Source organism: Callithrix jacchus, chromosome 10, assembly GCF_049354715.1.
Source record: "Callithrix jacchus isolate 240 chromosome 10, calJac240_pri, whole genome shotgun sequence".
NCBI lineage: Eukaryota > Metazoa > Chordata > Mammalia > Primates > Cebidae > Callithrix > Callithrix jacchus.
Window position 1 is genome coordinate 14,004,928 of NC_133511.1, and position 18,147 is coordinate 14,023,074.

The 18,147-nt window shown below is 40.6% G+C and overlaps 1 long non-coding RNA gene across 2 annotated transcripts in view; it reads right to left on the reverse strand.

The window, feature by feature from the left end:
• The window catches only part of LOC128929077 (uncharacterized), a 68,754-nt gene that overhangs the window by 44,178 nt on the left and 6,429 nt on the right, over nt 1-18,147 (reverse strand). For both annotated transcript variants that reach the window (XR_013523060.1, XR_013523059.1), the window contains exon 2: nt 12,483-12,644. This is a non-coding gene — a long non-coding RNA (uncharacterized LOC128929077). The remainder of the gene's footprint in view (nt 1-12,482; nt 12,645-18,147) is intronic.

Sequence of the window (18,147 nt, forward strand, 5' to 3'; positions counted from 1 at the left end):
TCATCTCTTCATTTTACTTGCTTCTTCAAGTCTTGACCGCACCCCTGGGGCTTCACTTCTTTGAAGGCTTCAAGGTGTTTTCCTTGAAAGGAATTGTGGTGCCAATATTTAAAATTAGAAATTTCTCCCCCTTTACCTAATCAGGCGCTCGGGCTCTGGGCTTGCAAGCCTCCAAAGCAAAGAGGAGAAATATGTCACAAAGTTCACTGTGCTCATCAGTGCAAAACAGTGTTGTTCAACACAAGCACGACTTTCCCCTGAAAACTCTCTCACAGTTCATGACGATGGGGGCATAGTGTGTGCATCACTCTCTCCTACCTGCCTCTACTGGGCTGTACCTGGCTACACTCAATTACGGATTATAACTTGATGTTTTTCAAGTCTGAATCCTTTAGAAGAGCGTTACGAAATTCTGTTTACAAAAAGCATTTATTGAGTGCCAGAAATGAGTCCAAGTGTTACATAGAGAGGAAGCCAAGACAGATGTGGTCTCTGAATTCCTGGAGCTCACGGTTAAGATGGGCCCAGATAAGCAGGTTGCCAGCTCTAAGATGGAATGCTGTGTAGATGGGAAAACACAGGAAAGTCTAGACTAGTCGCGAAAGGTTGGCAAAGGTGTCCTGGAGGGGGTGATGTCTAATATGAAAAAGAGAAGAAAACAAGTTCTAGTCAGACAAAAGAGCACGTCTGGGAATGTATGGGAACAGAGCATGGATGGGAATGCCCAGAGGTGAGAGGGATGGAACACGGGATTGGGGACCCTTGTAGATGCTGCGGTGCCACACCTGGGCCTCCTCCCAGTCAGCACACCCAGCCCCCAGCTGTTCCAAGGGGAGTGTGCTGCTCACTGCTCACAGCTCGCAGCTGTCCCCTTCTCAGGAGAACCGCTCTTAGCTAATCAGAGCCACCACCTCAATAAATGCACTCGATAAATCCTTTTTGCATACAGGATTTCACAATGCTCTTCTAAAGGATTTAAACTTGAAAAACATCAAGTTAATCAGTAACTGAGTGAAGCCAAGCACAGCATAGTAGAGGCAGGTAGATGAGAGTGATATACACAATGAGTTACAGGCCACTGTCCCCTCCCTTACCCATAGCCATGCCTGACTGATAGGGGGATTCAAAATCCTGTCCCCCTCCTGCACGGGTTGGGGGGGACACTCATCAATGCAGTTTCTGTTTCTGCACTTCTCCCCTCGTGGATCAGGCCGAGATTAGATTTCACCTGAGACCACATCCCTGATTGGCTCCTTCTACCTCTCTAACCCGTTTTCCCTAAAGAGCATTCCCTCAATAAATTACATGTTCCCAATCCCTGTCTTGGACTCTGCTTCTGTGAAACCTGGGCTGAGACAATAACAAAGGAAAATAAGCTGAGATTGAAGTTTGGACTTAAGCACTAGGTCCAAATTTGAGCCCCAACCGTGAACAGGTTAAGGCTTTACTAAAGTTACTCCCGTTTTCAGTGAAAATTCTTATGTGATGTATCCATCTAAATTTGATTATTAGGATTACAGTAAATTAAACGTAACTCTGACTTACTCCAGCCTCTTAAATTGTAACTAAGGACTCCAAAATCTAGTCAATCATGACATTCAGGTAAAACCTCAGTCCTTTAAAAAGAGAGAAGAGTAATCCATGTTCTCCCTGCTTTGTCGGGGTACAGCTAGCCTAAAACACTCTTCAAGAGACAGCTGGGCGTGGTGCCACATGTCTGTAGTCCCAGCAGTTTTGGAGGCTGAGGCGGGAGAATCACTTGAGCCCAGTAGTTTGAAACCAGCCCGGGCAACAGGGCGCGACCCCATCTCTAAGAAAAAGAGAGGATATAATGTTCTTTGATCTTCTAGGATATGAGGACAGGAATGCCCTGAATCACAACTCCCAGAATTCCAAATTCTGGGAGTGCAAACTCCACATACCAAGTGAAAACAGTCCACTTTCTGGTGCTGATTCAGTCTCGTATGAGTCTGACCTGCATAAGTGAGTAATCAGACCAGCCACAAATGTAATAAAAAATCATGTTTCTGAACCTACAAGACCAATCACCAAAATAAGACATTGATGTTTTCTGAGACTTACCTTGCACTAGTCAAATGTTTCATCCCTCTCTTTAGTTTCCTAGAGATCAGGGTGAATGACCTCCCATAGTGGGGCAGGATGGGAGGTGGAACTTGAAGCGTGAGTAGCAGGAACTCCAACAAGACCCACTGGGAGGCAAAGAAGCAGAACGCCTCCCCACCAATGCAAGGTGCTTTTCAGTTTCTTGCTCCCAGGCAGTAAGTATAATCCATGAATTAAAGATAATTAGTGTCCTTTTAGAAAATGCAACTATAATTGTAGACATTTAAGTGTACTTTGTGCATTTGAGAAGAATTGTTTCATAGTTCAAGGAGGACCCTGATGGCTGGAGGGCAAACTCAGCACCCTCAGCAACTTTATCATCATTAGAAGAGTAGGGCTTGAGGAAACCTGGATCTCAGGGAACAGTACAGTCCCCAGAGTGGAGAATGGAACATTTAACCTTTAACGTAATGGAAAACCCCAGTAATCCCTAGGCTAGGGGAGCTAAACGCCCAAGTACCCCGAGGTGAACTTGTTTGTTTCCCTCTGTTTGGGCTCAGAGGCACCTGACACTAAGTGTCAGGCACTAAATACTAGGGAGAGAAACAGTAAATCGGACATACGCAGTCCCTGCCCTTTCCAAGTTTATGGTCGATTGCCAAGTGCAAGGGACTGAGTGTTTGCGTCCCTCCCAATTCATATATATTCATACATTCATAGTCCCGTTACCTCCCAACGTCCCCCTTTCTATCCCCCAGTGTGATGGTATTAGAGGGTGGGGACTTTGGGAGGTAACTGGGTTATGAAGGTGGGGCCCACAGAATCAGCGTCCTTACAAAAGAAGACACAGGAGCTCACTCTTATGCTCTGCTCTGTGCCATGTGAGGACCCGTGGAGAAGAGGGTCATCTGCAAACCAGGAAGAGGGCCTTCAACAGGCACCAGATCTGCTGGCACCTTGATCTCAGACTTCCCAGCCTCCAGAACTCTGAGAAGTAAGTTTGTTGTTTAAACTACATGGTCTATGGTATTGTATTAGAGCAGCTGGAACTGACTACCACAGCAAAGATGGACAATAAAATCAAGCACGACAATTCAGGATGAAGACGATCATATAGAAACATACGTAGGTATGAGAAAAAAGGATGAGAATACCCAAAATCAGAACCCCTCTCCCTCTACAGGGGATTACAGTTCCTCATCAGCAACGGAACAAGCCCTGATGGAAAAGGACTGTGTGCCATTAACAGAAGTAGGCTTCAGAAGGTGGATGATAAGAAACTTCTGGGAGTTAAAAGAACTTGTTCTAACCCAATGTAAAGAAACTAAGAACTTTGAAAAAAGGTTTGACAAAATGCTAACAAGAATAGACAATACAGAGAGGAATATAAATGAACTAACGGAGTTGAAAAACACAACACAAAAACTTAGCAAAATATGCACAAGTTTGAATAGCCAAATTGATCAAGCAGAAGAAAGGAAATCAGAGGTTGAAGACCTACTTAATGAAATAAGACGAGAAGACAAGAATAGAGAAAAAAGGATAAAAAGGAATGAGCAAAGTCTCCAAGAAATATGGGACTATGTGAAAAGACCTAATTTAAGTTTGATAGGTGTACCTGAATACGACGAAGAGAATGAATCCAAGCTGGAAAATACTCTTCAGGATATCATTCAGGAAAACTTTCCAAATCTAGCAAAGCAGGACAATATTCAACCCCAGGTAATACAGAGAACACCACAAAGATATTCCTCAAGAAGAACACCCCCAAGGCACATAATTGTTAGATTCACCAGGGTTGAAACAAAGGGGAAAATACTAAGGGCAGCCAGAGAGAAAGGTCAGGTTACCCACATAGGGTAGCCTGTTAGACTTACAGCAGATCTCTCAACAGAAACCCTACAAGCCAGAAGAGAGTGGGGGCCAATATTCAACATCCTTAAAGAACAGAACTTTCAGCCCAGAATTTCATATCCTGCCAAACTAAGCTTCACAATTGAAGGAAAAATAAAATCTTTTATGAACAAGCAAGTACTCAGAGATTTTATTACCATCAGGCTGTTTTTACAAGAGCTTCTAAAAGAAGCATTATACATAGAAAGGAAAAACCAGTATTAGCCTTTCTAAAAATATACCAAAAAGTAAAGAGCATCAACATAAAGAAGAATTTACAACAATGAATGGATAAAATAGCCAGTTAACATCAAATGGCAGTAACCCTAAATTTAAGTCAACTAAATCCCCCAATCAAAAGATACAGCCAAAACCTAACGATATGCTACATCCAGACCCATTTCACATCCAAAGATACAGAAAGACTTAAAACAAAGGGATGGAGAAAGATTTACCAACCAAATGAAGAGCAAAAATAAATACATAAATAAAAAGCAGGAGTTGCAATTCTTGCATCTGATAAAATAGATTTCAAAGCAACAAAGATACAGTGGTAAAAGGATCAATGCAACAATAAGAGCTAACGATCCTAACACCCAGATGCATAAGACTCATAAAGAGATTTAGACTCAACGAGACAGAAAATTAATAAGGTTATCCAGGACTTGAACTCAGATCCGGAACAAGTAAACTTAATAAATATTTATAGAGCTCTCCACTTTAAATACACAAAATATACATTCTCCACCTTAAATACACAAAATATTGATCGGCCATTATTAATACCCATTTTTAGAATAAAGCTACATTCCTGTTCTCTCTCCCTTTTTTTCTTCCTCTTTCTTCCTCTCCTAAAAAAAAGAAAAAGAAAGAAAGAAAGAAACACATGTAGGTATGATTTCTTGGAGAAAGTGAGTTTCAAGCTGAAACCTAGAGAATGAATAGAGTTAGCAAGGTGCATGTTGCAAGTAAGGATTGGGAAAGGGGGATCTGCATTCCGGGCAAAATACAACAAACACTTGGGGACAAGAGAGAGCATGGTTCATTCGAAGACCCAAAGGAAGTTCCATGTGGCTGGTCTAATGAGGAAATGGCTACAGGTGGACTAAAGAGAGAACCAAAGTCTGAATCAGAAAGACTGAAGCTATTTGTACTTAATTCCAAGCACAGGAAAGGCCCTTGAAGGTGGTTAAGGAAAGATGTAACACATTCTGGCCTTGAGAACCAGAGACTTCTATTGTCCTTCGATAGTTTCAGGGAGGGAACCCATAGCTTCTTTGGGCTGCTTATTCTGCTGGGTAACTGAAAGAAAATGTTTTTTAAAAAACATTTTCTAAAACTTTTATTTTAGGTTCAGGTGTATATGTGCAGGTTTGTTATTTAGGTAAACCCATGTTACTGGGATTTGTTGTAGATTATTTCATCTCCCGGTTCTAAGCCTGGTATCCAATAGTTATTTCTTCTGATGTGTAGGTTTGTTATTTAGGTAAACTCATGTCAAAGTAGTTTGTGGTACAGATTGTTTCATTACCCAGGCACTAAGCCTAGTACTCAATAGTTATTTTGTTCTGGCTGAGTGCAATGGCTCACACCTGTAATCCCAGCACTTTGGGAGGCCAAGGTGGGTGAATCATTTGAGGTCAAGAGTTCAAGACCAGCCCTACCAACATGGTGAAACCCCGTCTCAACTAAAAATGCAAAAATTAGCTGGATGTGATGGAGCATGCCTGTAATCCCAGCTACTTGGGAGGCTGAGGCAGGAGAATTGCTTGAACCTGGAGACAGAGGTTACAGTGAGCCAAGATCATGCCATTGCACTCAGCCTGGGTGACTAGAGTGAAACTTGGTTTCAAAAGAAAAAAAGTTAGTTTTTCTGATCGTCTCCTTCCTCTCACCTTCCACCTTCAAGTAGACTCCAGTGTGTGTTGTTCCCCTCGTCGTAGCCATGTGTTCTCATAATTTAACTCCTACTTATAAATGAGAACATGCTGTATTTGGTTTTCTGCTCTTGTGTTAGTTTGCTAAGGATAATGGTCTCCAGCCGCATGCATGTTCGTGCAAGAGACATGTTCTTGTTATTTTTTATGGCTGCATAGTATTCCATGGTGTATACAACCACCTTTTCTTGATCCAATTTATCATTGATAGGCATTTAGGTTGATTCCCTGTTTTTGCTCTTGTGAATACGGCTGCAGTGAACATTCTCATGTATGTGTCTTTGTGGTAGAATGATTTATATTCCTTGGGTATATACCTAGTAATGGAATTTCTGGGTCAAATGGTATTTCTGTTTTGAGTTCTTTGAGGAATTGCCACACTGCCTTCTACAATGGTTGAACTAGTTTACATTCCTATCGACAGTGCATAAGCATCCCCCTTTCTCTGCAGCCTTGCCAGCATCTGTTATTTTTTGACTTTTTAGTAATAGCTTTTCTGACTGGTGTGAGATGGTATCTCATTGCGGTTTTGACTTGCATTTCTTTAATGATCCATAATATTGAGTTTTAAAAAAATATATACTTGTTGGCCCCATGTCTGTCTTTTTTGAAAAGTGTTCATGTCTTGAAAGAGAATGTTTAACATGGACACAGAGAGGGAAACAATATACACTCCAGGGCCTGGTGGTGGGTGAGGAGTGAGGGGAGGAAACTGAGAGGATGGGTCAGTAGGTGCAGCAAACCCCCATGGCACACGTATACCTATTAACAAACCTGCATGTTCTGCACATGTATTCTGTTTTATTTTTTAGAAGAAATAAAGAAGAAAAAGAGATTTTTCTTAAAACGTTAATTTTACCCAGGCCTTTTGCTCCCTGGCCACATTTACTCATTCCGTACTCCAGCCTATAAACCTTTGGTAATCCTCTATGGCACATGGGATCAAGTCCAGACCCCTTAGCATGGCGTCCAGGGTCTGTATCAATGGCCCCACCTACCTCTGCCCCTCATTCTCCACCCTCATTCATACATGCCTGACACTTAGAATGTGTTCAGTAAATACTCGTTAAATGAAAGAACCCTGGATTGTCTTTGGGCATCTATCTCAGTGGTTGACAAATGTGCCCCCCAGGCCTTCGGGCTTTGCACATGTCACTGCCATCCTGGATCCACCAGGAAAGTGAATGGTCAAAACTATTGTGTGGAAGGAAGGATTTTCTGTTTACAGCTGAAACAAGGAAGATGTGTACTTAGCCTTGGCAAATGAATTGTTTGCATTGGACCTAACTGCCTGAGGCAGTGGCATAGGCACCGCAGGGCCTTGGTGGAGGCTCCCCAGCAGCAGAGGGACAAGGCTGGCACCCAGAGGGGACCCAGACCTGGCCTTGGGGTCCTTTGCCAAACCAACTCAGAAGTCCCTCTGCCAAGAAGTCCCTGCCTCTGGCAGAGCTGAGAGACTCTCCTCTGCATTCTTTCCACGTACAATTGATTCTTCTTATTGTGGTCATTACGTTCTATAAAATCACCACTGTGCTGAATTAGTAAATATGGATCCACTGCTCCTAGGAAAGTTGCAGGGCCAGTTTCCTGCGAGCTTCTGGTGACATTTTCACCAACTGACCAATGCATAACCTTGTTTCCTGTTTTAAAAACATCGTATTTACTTTAGATTGTTGATTCTTTAATTTTGAACTCATGGCCAACAGCACTGTGACTCGCCCCTGCATGAAGCCTATCTAACAAGCATATTTTCCCTGTAAGGCACATCGCAGCCAACCTGTGCTGAGGGACAGGAGACAGCACTTCACTATGCTTTGGGGTCATTTTACAGAGTGAAACAAACAACTAAAAGCACAAAAATGCAAAACACACACACACACACACACACACACACACACAACATGGCACTAAATAGACCATGAAAGAGACATTTGTTTACAGTATGAGAGCTGAAACAGAAAGACAGAGCATTGCCTTGTTTGACCTCAGCTAAGAATATGCATGTCAGGCAACTCAAATGTCCCACCTCTCACAGGTCCACAAACAACCCCAAATGTGACGCAAGTGTCGATACGGAGATTAAAAATTTTAGTAAGAAGGCAAATCAGCAAGTCCAGAATTCACGAATAATGAAAATGAACTGTATTTCTATCATAGCATTTATTACCCTGAATGAAAGTTGGTAATTTATGTCCTTTCTTCCACTAGAGTCTGGTGACTACAGTGTGGGCCCTTTGAGGAGCTGGCATACAATAAGAAATAATGCCAACAGCAGATGGACTTGGAGATCTTACCATGTAGTTTTCCACATGCCATTTTCTCATCCAGCGCTCACAAGAGTTCTCTGAATTAGATGCTGTTATTTTTATTCCTACTTTATGGATGGGGAAATCAAGGCTTAGCCGTGATAGGGTAAAACTTGCCTATAGTAACATAGTTAATAGTTGTAGCAAGGTTTTCACATGGGCTTGAAGCCCGCATGCTTAATTGCTGTGCTATTCTATCTGTGCATTTAAGCCCTTTTGGAGAAATGTCTAGAAAAAAAAAAACAAAACACGAGACCTGAGCATAATAAACCAATTAATCAACCACAGAGAATGACAATTGGCCCAACTGGTGAAAGAGGAAGGAGGAGTGGCTTCTAGGAGGAGGCAGAGTCGATACCAGGACCTCTTATACCCCTAGAGGACTGAATTCCCTCATTAATTTGAAAAGGTGAATGGTCAAAGCTATTGTGTGGAAGGAGAGATTTTCTGTTTATGGGTGAAACAAGGAAGGTTTGTACTTAGGCTTGGCAAGTGAATTGTCCAAATTGGACCTAAGTGTAGGGCATGGCAGAGGCACTGCACAGCCTTAACAGAGGCTCCCCAGCAGTAGAGTGAGAAGCCTGGGACCCAGGGAGGACCCAGACTTGGCCTTGGGGTGTGAAGGCCTTTCAGGTAGCAGCCTGACACCTGGTTATGTCAGGAGGAGGACCATCGTGCCTTAACCACCCAGGATCTAGACAGTCCTGTGTAGCATGAGAGAATTCTCTATAGTACATACACCTCAATCATCATTCCCCACATGCTTTGAGGTCAATGTCAGGTATTTGGAAATGGCCAAAGCTCTAGCTATTGAGTTTTCTGCCATTATCCCACTGACAGCGTGCCCGGGCTGCTCAACCTGGAGGAAATGGCTGTGTGCTCAGGGAATGAATAAGCATAAAAAGAAATACCATCTTAGGTACCAGGACATCCATAATTCCTCTGACCAGTGAGCTCCTGCCTGCACCAAGGGAACTGAGAATCAAAGCCCTATTTGTGGCCTAGATATTTTTATTCTGAACATAACTGCCCTCGTTCTCAAAAAACACTGTCGCCATTCACATCCTGAGCTGCTTACAGTCCTCACTTGAGTCCTTCAAATGGTCACAGGAGATTCTGGGAGCCAGCTTAGAATGTCTGTGGCTGGAAGGAGACTCTGGAATGTCTCCAGTGAGAGTCATTTCCATACTTCAGAGCCACTTGTCAGACCTTTCCAGGAAGAGAAAGGCCAACATCTCCGGAGAAGGTACGACTGCTGCCTATATACAAATTCTCTTTCTGCCAGAGGGAATGTTTGCCATTTTTCTCAATCCTCTCATGCAAGATGAATAAAGAACCAGCTCTGCACATGTTTCCCTCCTGGCCTATCTGCCTGGCACTGCTCTGATTATTTCATCCGAAGAACCAATCTTCTTTCCCACCCTCAGAACTTCTAAAGTAACTTACCCTCCCCAAGGGGCATTTCTCCAGTCCCTCCGAGTTCCAAGGATGCATCTAAGGAGAGTAACAGTCTTAGTATAGCCCAGCAGGGTGGGTCAAATTTTCACCTTTTAACAAATTCTCCCTTGACCACAATTTATATCATGCAGGTGTCATCTCATTTCTCCAAGGCCTGTGGCCATTTGTACAACGAGAATGGATCTGGTCAAAATGATGAAGTGGCTGAAATTTGTCTCCATTAACCCCACACCGCCCAGTGCTCTCCCTTCTCTAGACACTGACTGCTTGTGAGCTACTGCTGGCTGCTCATTCTCCTTCCTCATGTAGCAATAGGCTTCTTTTCCAATCATGTGGACTGTGTGCCTGGGACTTTCATATTAGGAAACAGGGTATGAATATGTAACCCAAGTAAAACTAGGCTCCCTCGTGGCCAATATTACCTTCAAATGAAATAAAAATCGAAATCTAAAAGCACTGAAAAGTAACAACAGTCTTTTCTGAGGTGTCCTGAGGTAGTAATATGTCATATTGTACAACTCAGGGAAAGATTTCCTAAGCATTCACTTTTTAGGCCAGGCACAGTGGCTCACACTTATATTCCCAGCTCTTTGGGAGGCCAGGGCAGGAGGATTGCTTAAGCCCAGGAGTTCCAGACCAGCTGGAGCAATGTACCTAGACTTTATCTCTAAAAATAAATTCACTTCTAAAACTTTCTTCAGTCCCATTCCTCACAATGGAATCTTTTTTTCTCTCTCTTTAAAACTTTTCTTCCCCAAGTAACTGACTGTCTCTAACTCCTCATGGCCCAGCCACCCTACAGCTGACCCTTTTTCCTGCCCCTTAGTCTTCCCACCGTATTCTCATACTCTGCCCCATTTTTGGCCCATTTCTTCTCCATTTTTTTTTCAGTTTTGCATTTTACCCATTTTTCTACTTGTCATAATAAAAGCCTGGTCGTAGAGCAACCGAAAGAAAAATTCTTGTCTGGTAAGGAAGGCAGTATGTCACAAACAAGAGAAATGAATCACAGCAATGGTGCAACCTGGCTAAGATGCTTCTCCTCTTGTGTGTGTGCTTTGGAGAGGTATGCAAAATGCTTTGTCCAAGTCAAAATCCAGGCTCCTTAGAGTTGTGCTGGTATTTCAGATAGCAGAGTGGGGCAGGGATTTGTTTTTAGAAAGCCATTTTCCAGGCGTGAATTAATGGCATTTGCAGCAACCCGAATGAGATTGGAGGCTATTATTCTAAGTGAAATAACTCAGAAATGGAAAACCAAATATCGTATGTTCTGACTCGTAAGTGGGAGCTAAGCTATGAGGATGCAAAGACATAAAAATGATACAGTGGACTTAGTGTAATGAGAGGAAAAGGGTGGGAAGGGGGTGAAGGATGAAAGACCTGAAATTGGGTGCAGTGCATACTGCTCGGGTGATGGGTGCAACAAATTCTCACAAATCACCACTAAAGAACTTATTCATGTAACCAAACACCACTTGTTCTCCCCAAAACTTATGGAAATTAAAAATTTAGAAACAAAAACAAAAATAAAAATCTTTTCCTATGGCCAGACATGGTGACTCACACCTGTAATCCCAGCACTTTGGAAGGCCAAAGCAGGTGGATCACTTTAGGTCAGGAGTTTGAAAGCAATCTGGCTAATATGGTGAAACCCTGTCTCTACTTAAAATACAAAAATTAGCTGGGCGTGCTGGTGCATGCCTGTAATCCTAGCTACATGGACAGCTGAAGCAAGAGAATCGCTTGTACCTGTGGGGTGGAGGTTGCCGTGAGCCAAGATCATGCCACTGCACTCCAGCCTGGGCAACAGAGCGAGACTCCATCCCCCCACCAAAAAGAAAAATCTTTTCCTGTGCTTAAAAGCATCTAGTGAGAATGTTGCTTCTAAGGTTTCAAGCTATTTTTCAAATCTGTCCGTTTAGAATCTGGCCCTTGCCTACTATTCTAGTATTATCTCCAGCTACTTGCTCACATGTCTCCTTTACTCCTTCACTCTAACCTTAATTCATTATTCATATCTTTTTTCATGTATTATGCCATTTTATGCCAGGATGTCCTCAATCTCTCCTTTCTCTATACTATGCTCTCCATACTAATTGCCAGTGACTTTTCTGATTTCCCAATATATTATAAACTCTAAGTTTCAAAGAATAAATGTGATCCATAGTGAGTTCTTAACATATTTTGTATGAAAGAATGAATGGTTAAAAAATTACCATGTATTTCTTTTCTTTTTTTTTTTTTTTTGAGACGGAGTTTTGCTCTTGTTTACCCAGGCTGGAGTGCAATGGCGCAATCTCAGCTCACTGCAACCTCCACCTCCTGGGTTCAGGCAATTCTCCTGCCTCAGCCTCCCGAGTAGCTGGGATTACAGGCACGCGCCACCATGCTCGGCTAATTTTTTGTATTTTTAGTAGAGACAGGGTTTCACCATGTTGACCAGGATGGTCTCGATCTCTTGACCTCGTGATCCACCCACCTCGGCCTCCCAAAGTGCTGGGATTACAGGAGTGAGCCACTGCACCCAGCCTCATGTATTTCTAAAGTTTGCTCAATTTGTTTTTTAGAATAATTTTGGTGAAATTAACTATTTCAATAAACCATTATTGAATGACTTTTAAAAAAAATCTAAAGATTTATGTCTTTTTTTAATTATGGAAATTTCTCAGTCTCTTATCCCTCATAATATTTTCTCTCCCCTATTTGAACTATCCTGTTGGGAGCACCAATTATACATATGTTTGAACTTCTCAGATGATCCTCTATAATCTCAGTTTCATTTTTCTATGTAGTTATTTTATTGCATTCAAAGTGTATTTCTTGCCTTTGCCACAGTTTGATGCAGGTTGAGGGCTCTTTGGGAAGATTTCCTCTCATGACTCAGGGATTTAACTTCCTTTCACCTTGTGATGCTGCCATCATCAACATGTGGCCTTCATGACCTCCAAAGAAGGAGATGATCTTCCAGGATGTTTTGTGGCCAGACCTGAAAGCATACATATTACTTTCATCCATATTCCAATCACATGACCCCAATACCATTACCAGAACATCCAGAAAATATGATTTTCTTATGTGCCCAGGAAGAAAAATTCGAATGGGTATTTAGTCAGCTTCCATCAAATTTATTTAATTTTCTTTTCCAATGTGCAGATTCTCTATCTCATCTTGCCTACTATTTAATTATATATACTAAGTTTTTTACTCAATTTTTTATTTTCAATAATTTTTAGTTCAGTTTTTGTATATGCCTTCATTAATGTAAAGACTTATTGTCAGTTTATGAATGCTATTCTACCTAGATATGTGACTAAACATTCTTATAAACAAATGAAGAGACAGACACTCCCATGCCAAAAAAAAATGCTATTTCTTTATCTCTTTGAGGATCGTAGACAAACTTGTTTTAAACACCTTGGTAAGTTACTCCACTATTTCTATTTCCTTACGTGTGATTTATCCTATTTATTGGATTTGCCAATCAGCTCTCATTATTATGTATGTCATCATGTGCTTCGTAATTTTTGCATGAAAACTGATCATGAATAGAAATTTTTATCATGCGTTCTCCTTCCTGTTGCATGGTTTCATTGCTACATCAGTCTGGTTCTCCGAGATGCACAGTTCTGAACCAGATCTTCAAATAAAGGTTTAGGCATTTTGCTCTATTATATAGCACGATTTTTGGATATACTACTTATGCACAGCATAGGTCCAATTCCTGTTTTTATATGAGAATCATGGCTTTCTGGCCAAGTACAGTGGCTTATGCCTGTAATTCCAACACTTTGGGAGGCTGAGGTGGGCGGATCACCTGAGGTCAGGAGTTTAAGACCAGCCTGGCCAACATGGCAAAACCCCATCTCTACTAAAACTACACAGACACAAAAAAATTAACTGGGTGTGGTGGGGCGCACCTGTAATCCCAGCTACTCAGGAGGCTGAGGCAGGAGAATCACTTGAACCCGGGAGGCAGAGGTTGCAGTGAGCCAGATCATGCCACTGCACTCCTGCCAGACCAACAGAGTAAGACTCCATCTAATATATCTATCTATCTCATTGCTCTCTGTTACTTCAAGCAGAAAGATTCTGACAACTTTGAGCTGTCTTTGTGCCAGTTCACTTGGGGAGAACTTTGGCTCAGTCCCAAGTTTCAGACAGGGTGCTGAATTCTGATTCCCATCCACCCCTGAAGTGGCTCTTGGGCACTTTTCTGACAGAATGATTGAAGACAGCCTCCATACAGTCTAGCTGGTCCCAGTTTTTCTTGCACTGCATGGCTTCAGTTCCTGCCTACCTCCTTGTAAAACTTTTTCCTATCTTTTTAAATAAATGTGAATGTATTAGAATTAAATGCACCATCTTCTGTTACCCAGCATATATTACATTATCGCTATTTGCTTATAGCTCTGTCTTCTTTACTAGACTGTAAGCCCTTAGAAGGTAGACGCTATGCCCAAGTTATCTTTCTTCCCTAGTGCCTGGCACAATGGCTACAGATTAGAAGCACTCAATAGTGTCAAAACTGAATTTGAGATGTTTTAGGGCCTCTTGAGAAATCCAATTTTTATTATAACCCAGAAATGAGTCTCCAGAGATATAACATGATGTTTGTGAAAGATAATTTACAGACATAACCAACAGGCATGATTTGGACTCTGTAAATGATGTTCTGATCTGCCTGTTTGTATGCTAACTTGTGCAAGGCCTTTTATTTGCTCTCATTTTGCTCCTTTGAAGATATAATTGCTTCTTGGTTCCATATTTCTATTGCTCATTACACTGTTCCATACCATTTCATTCTGAAAATAAAACAGAATAGGATATTTAAAATTAATGATGTGGGGCACAGCTTTTTTCTTTCTTTCCCTTTACCCCTAGGCAGAATTTGCAAATGGCTTGAATGCCAGCCATTCTTTTCATCGGAAGCATGTGGGTTTCATTAGGGTAAGAAAAATCACTGATTACAAGAGAAGAGACCCCAGACCTTCTTTGCAAAGGGTCACTGGTATGTTTATTTATTCTTACTGCCTCCTCCTCAAACCTGGCAAGCGTATGATGGCTACTTCTGTTTCAAAGGAAATTGAAGAGTCATCCCCACTAGTTTTAGAATTTGAAGATTTCTTGTACAGGAGATTTTGCATTGGTTTCATTTTCAAGATTCAGAAAACGAGCCATTCTTCAGATGCTACTACGCTGTAGAGCTCTGTATCTTTGCAAACCGTTCCTGTCCCTGAAGAAGCTACGGTACCAGCAGGGTCAAGTGGTCAAGTTTTTAATTTATGAGGGTAGTTGAAAGTTTGTCCCTTCCCCTGAGCAGCATAACTAGGTTAAAACGAAATTTGCAAAGACACCTATGAAACCATCACAGCAGGTAATGGAACATTCTGTGAGAGGTGTTAAAGAAGTAATAATAACTGGTCTAGCTTGTAAGAAGTTCAGAAATCACTCCATCCGAACAATTAAAAAAAAAACTGAACAAAATAAAAAATCAACTCATCTTAAATTCATAAAAAAAAGTGAGGACACAGGGCAAACTTCTCCCCAAAATCAAACAGAAAAATGAACAAATACAGAGAATCATAACTTATGGGACAGAAACCCACAAGCAGAATTCTCCACAGGAATCAATGCTTGAGTGGGAAAACCTGAAACATAGTTGACAAATTGCTGGAGGCTCAGAATGGACAACTCTGAGAGTCAAAAGCTCCAGGGGGACCCAATCTTGGGGGTGGGGGTTATATTTTGTGAGTTTTACCCCCAGGTGCTCTATTTGATTCTTGTAGTGAATATTGGATAAAATTCCCTTAGGTTGAGGGGAAACAATCATTTTGAAATATGCCAAAGCATTTTGTTCTTCTTAACACAGTCTGTCTTAAGGAGAAACTAATCAACCAAAGCCTAATTTTCTGGGGTTTTATCAAAGCCTAACTGACCAGGGAAAAGAAAATACCCAACTCCAACCCACTCTCATCATCTTCTTCCACTTAAAGGGGCAGGTGTGGGAGACTGAGAAACACTTGTGATGTTTATAGTCCAGAAGTACAGGCTCAACAAAAGACTGAGACCTAATCACAACACTATAGAATGCTTGCCCTCCATTCATACCTCACCAACACATTACTAAAGGCCTATTTAGAGCAGTTTCTTTTACCCAGCACATTATGTCTGGCTATCAAGGAAAAATTACAAGGCATATTAAAAGGCAGAAAAGACAGTTTGAAGAGACACAGTGAGCATCAGATATGGCAGGGATATTTGAATTATCAGACTGGATGTTAAAATAAGTATAATTAAGATGCTAAGGGCTGTAATAGGGCTGGATGAAACAGATAGCATGCAAGAACAGATGGACAATGTAAGCAGCAAAATGGCAATTCTGAGAAAGAATGAAAAAGAAATGTTAGAGATAAAAAACACTAAAAGAAGTGAAGAATGCCTTAGATGAGCTCACTAATAGACTGGACATTGTTGAGGAAGGAATCTCTGACCTTGAGGATACCTCAGTAGAAACTGCAAAAACTGAAAACAAAGGGGGAAAAAAGACTGAAAAACAAAACAAAACATAATATGCAGGAACTGTGGGATAACTACAAAAGGTGTAACATACAGGCAATGGAAATACCAGAAGAAAAAAGAGAGAAACAAACAGAAGAAATATTTGAAGCAAAAATGATTGAGAATTTCCCAAATTGAATGTCAAGATACCAAACCACAGATCTAGAAGGCTTAGAGAACATCAAGCAGGACAAAGGTCAACAAACTACACCTATTCAAATTATAGAAAATCAAAGATAAAGAAAATATCTTGAAAGAAGTGATAGAGAAAAAATACCTTGCCTACAGGGAGCAAAGGTAAGAATTACATCTGAGTTCTCAGAATACAAGGGAGAAGAGAATAAAGTGAAAATTTTAAAGTGTTGAGAGGGAAAAAACCTACCAGCCTAGAATTCTGTATACAACAAATTTCTTTCAAAAGTGAAGGAGAAATAAAGACATTCCCAGACAAACAAAAATTGAGAAAATTTGTTACCAGTGACTTTTGCAAGAAACGTTGAAAGAAATTCTTTAGAGAGAACAAAAATTATAGGTCAGAAACTCAGCTCTACATAAAGAGAGAAAAATACTGAAGAAGAAAAAAAATGAAAGTAAAACAAAAAAATTATTTTTCGTATTCTTAATTTATCTAACAAATAACAGTTTATTCAAAAGAATAATACCAACAATGTATTTTATTACATATGCTTATGTATACGTGAAATGAATGACAGCAATCGTACAAGGGAGGAATTAGGATTATTTTGTTACAATAAGACTAACCATGAAGCAGCATAATGTTCAGTGAAAATCGACTTGGATTAGTTGTAAGTGTATTTTATAAACTCCAGGGCAACCACTAAAAAAAGTAAAAAGTATAACTGATATAAGAAAGGAGAGAAAATGGAATCATATAAAGTTGCTAAATTGAAACAATGAAACGTGGAACAAGAGTGGAAGACAAAAATAGAAACAAAGAACAAGAGTAACAAAACAGTAACAAATATGATTGATATTCTCCCAATTATATCAATAATCACTCTGAATGTGAGTGGCCTTAGCCACACCAATTAAAAGACAGAGATTCTTAGAATGGATACAGAAACAAGACTCAGTTCCATGTTGTCTATAAGAAACCCACTTTAAATATAAAGACTGATATCAACTGAAAGTAAATGGATGGAGAAAGATATACTATGCTAAAACTAATCAAAAGAAAGTGGAAGAAGCTATATTAATTTCAGACACAGCAGATTTCACAGCAAGTGAAATTATTAGGCATACATAGGAGCATTGTATAATGATAAAGGGGTCAGTTCTCTAAGAAGGCATAGCAATTTTTAATGTGTGTGCACCTAATAACAGAGCATCAAAACACATGAAGTTAAAAACAGATAGAACTGTAAAGAGAAATAGATGAGTCCACTAGTATAGTGGGCGAGTCCAACATCCCTCTATTAGAAACGGACAGATTCAGCAGGCAGAAAATCATTAAGAACCATATCAAATTCAAAAACATCATCTATAAACTGTAAATAATGGACAGCTATAGACTACTTCATCCAGCAATAACAGATACACTGCACATTTTTCTTAAGTTCACATGGAATATTTGTCAAGATAGACCACAGTCTAGACCACATAATATACCTTAAAAATATTTTTTAAAAAGTAGAAATCATGATATGACCACAATGGAATTAAACTGGAAATTTATAACAGAATGATACCTGGAAAATCCCCCAATACTTGGAGATACAAGTACAACATGCTTCCAAATAACACAAGGGTCAAAGAAGAAATCTCAGAGAAATTAAAAAGTACTTTGAACTAAATGAAAATAAAAACACAGGTTATCGAAAACTGCAGGGTGCAATAAAAGTAGTGCTGGGGGGAGACTGATAGCACGAAGGGCATATATTAGAAAATAGGAAAGATTTAAAAGCAAACAC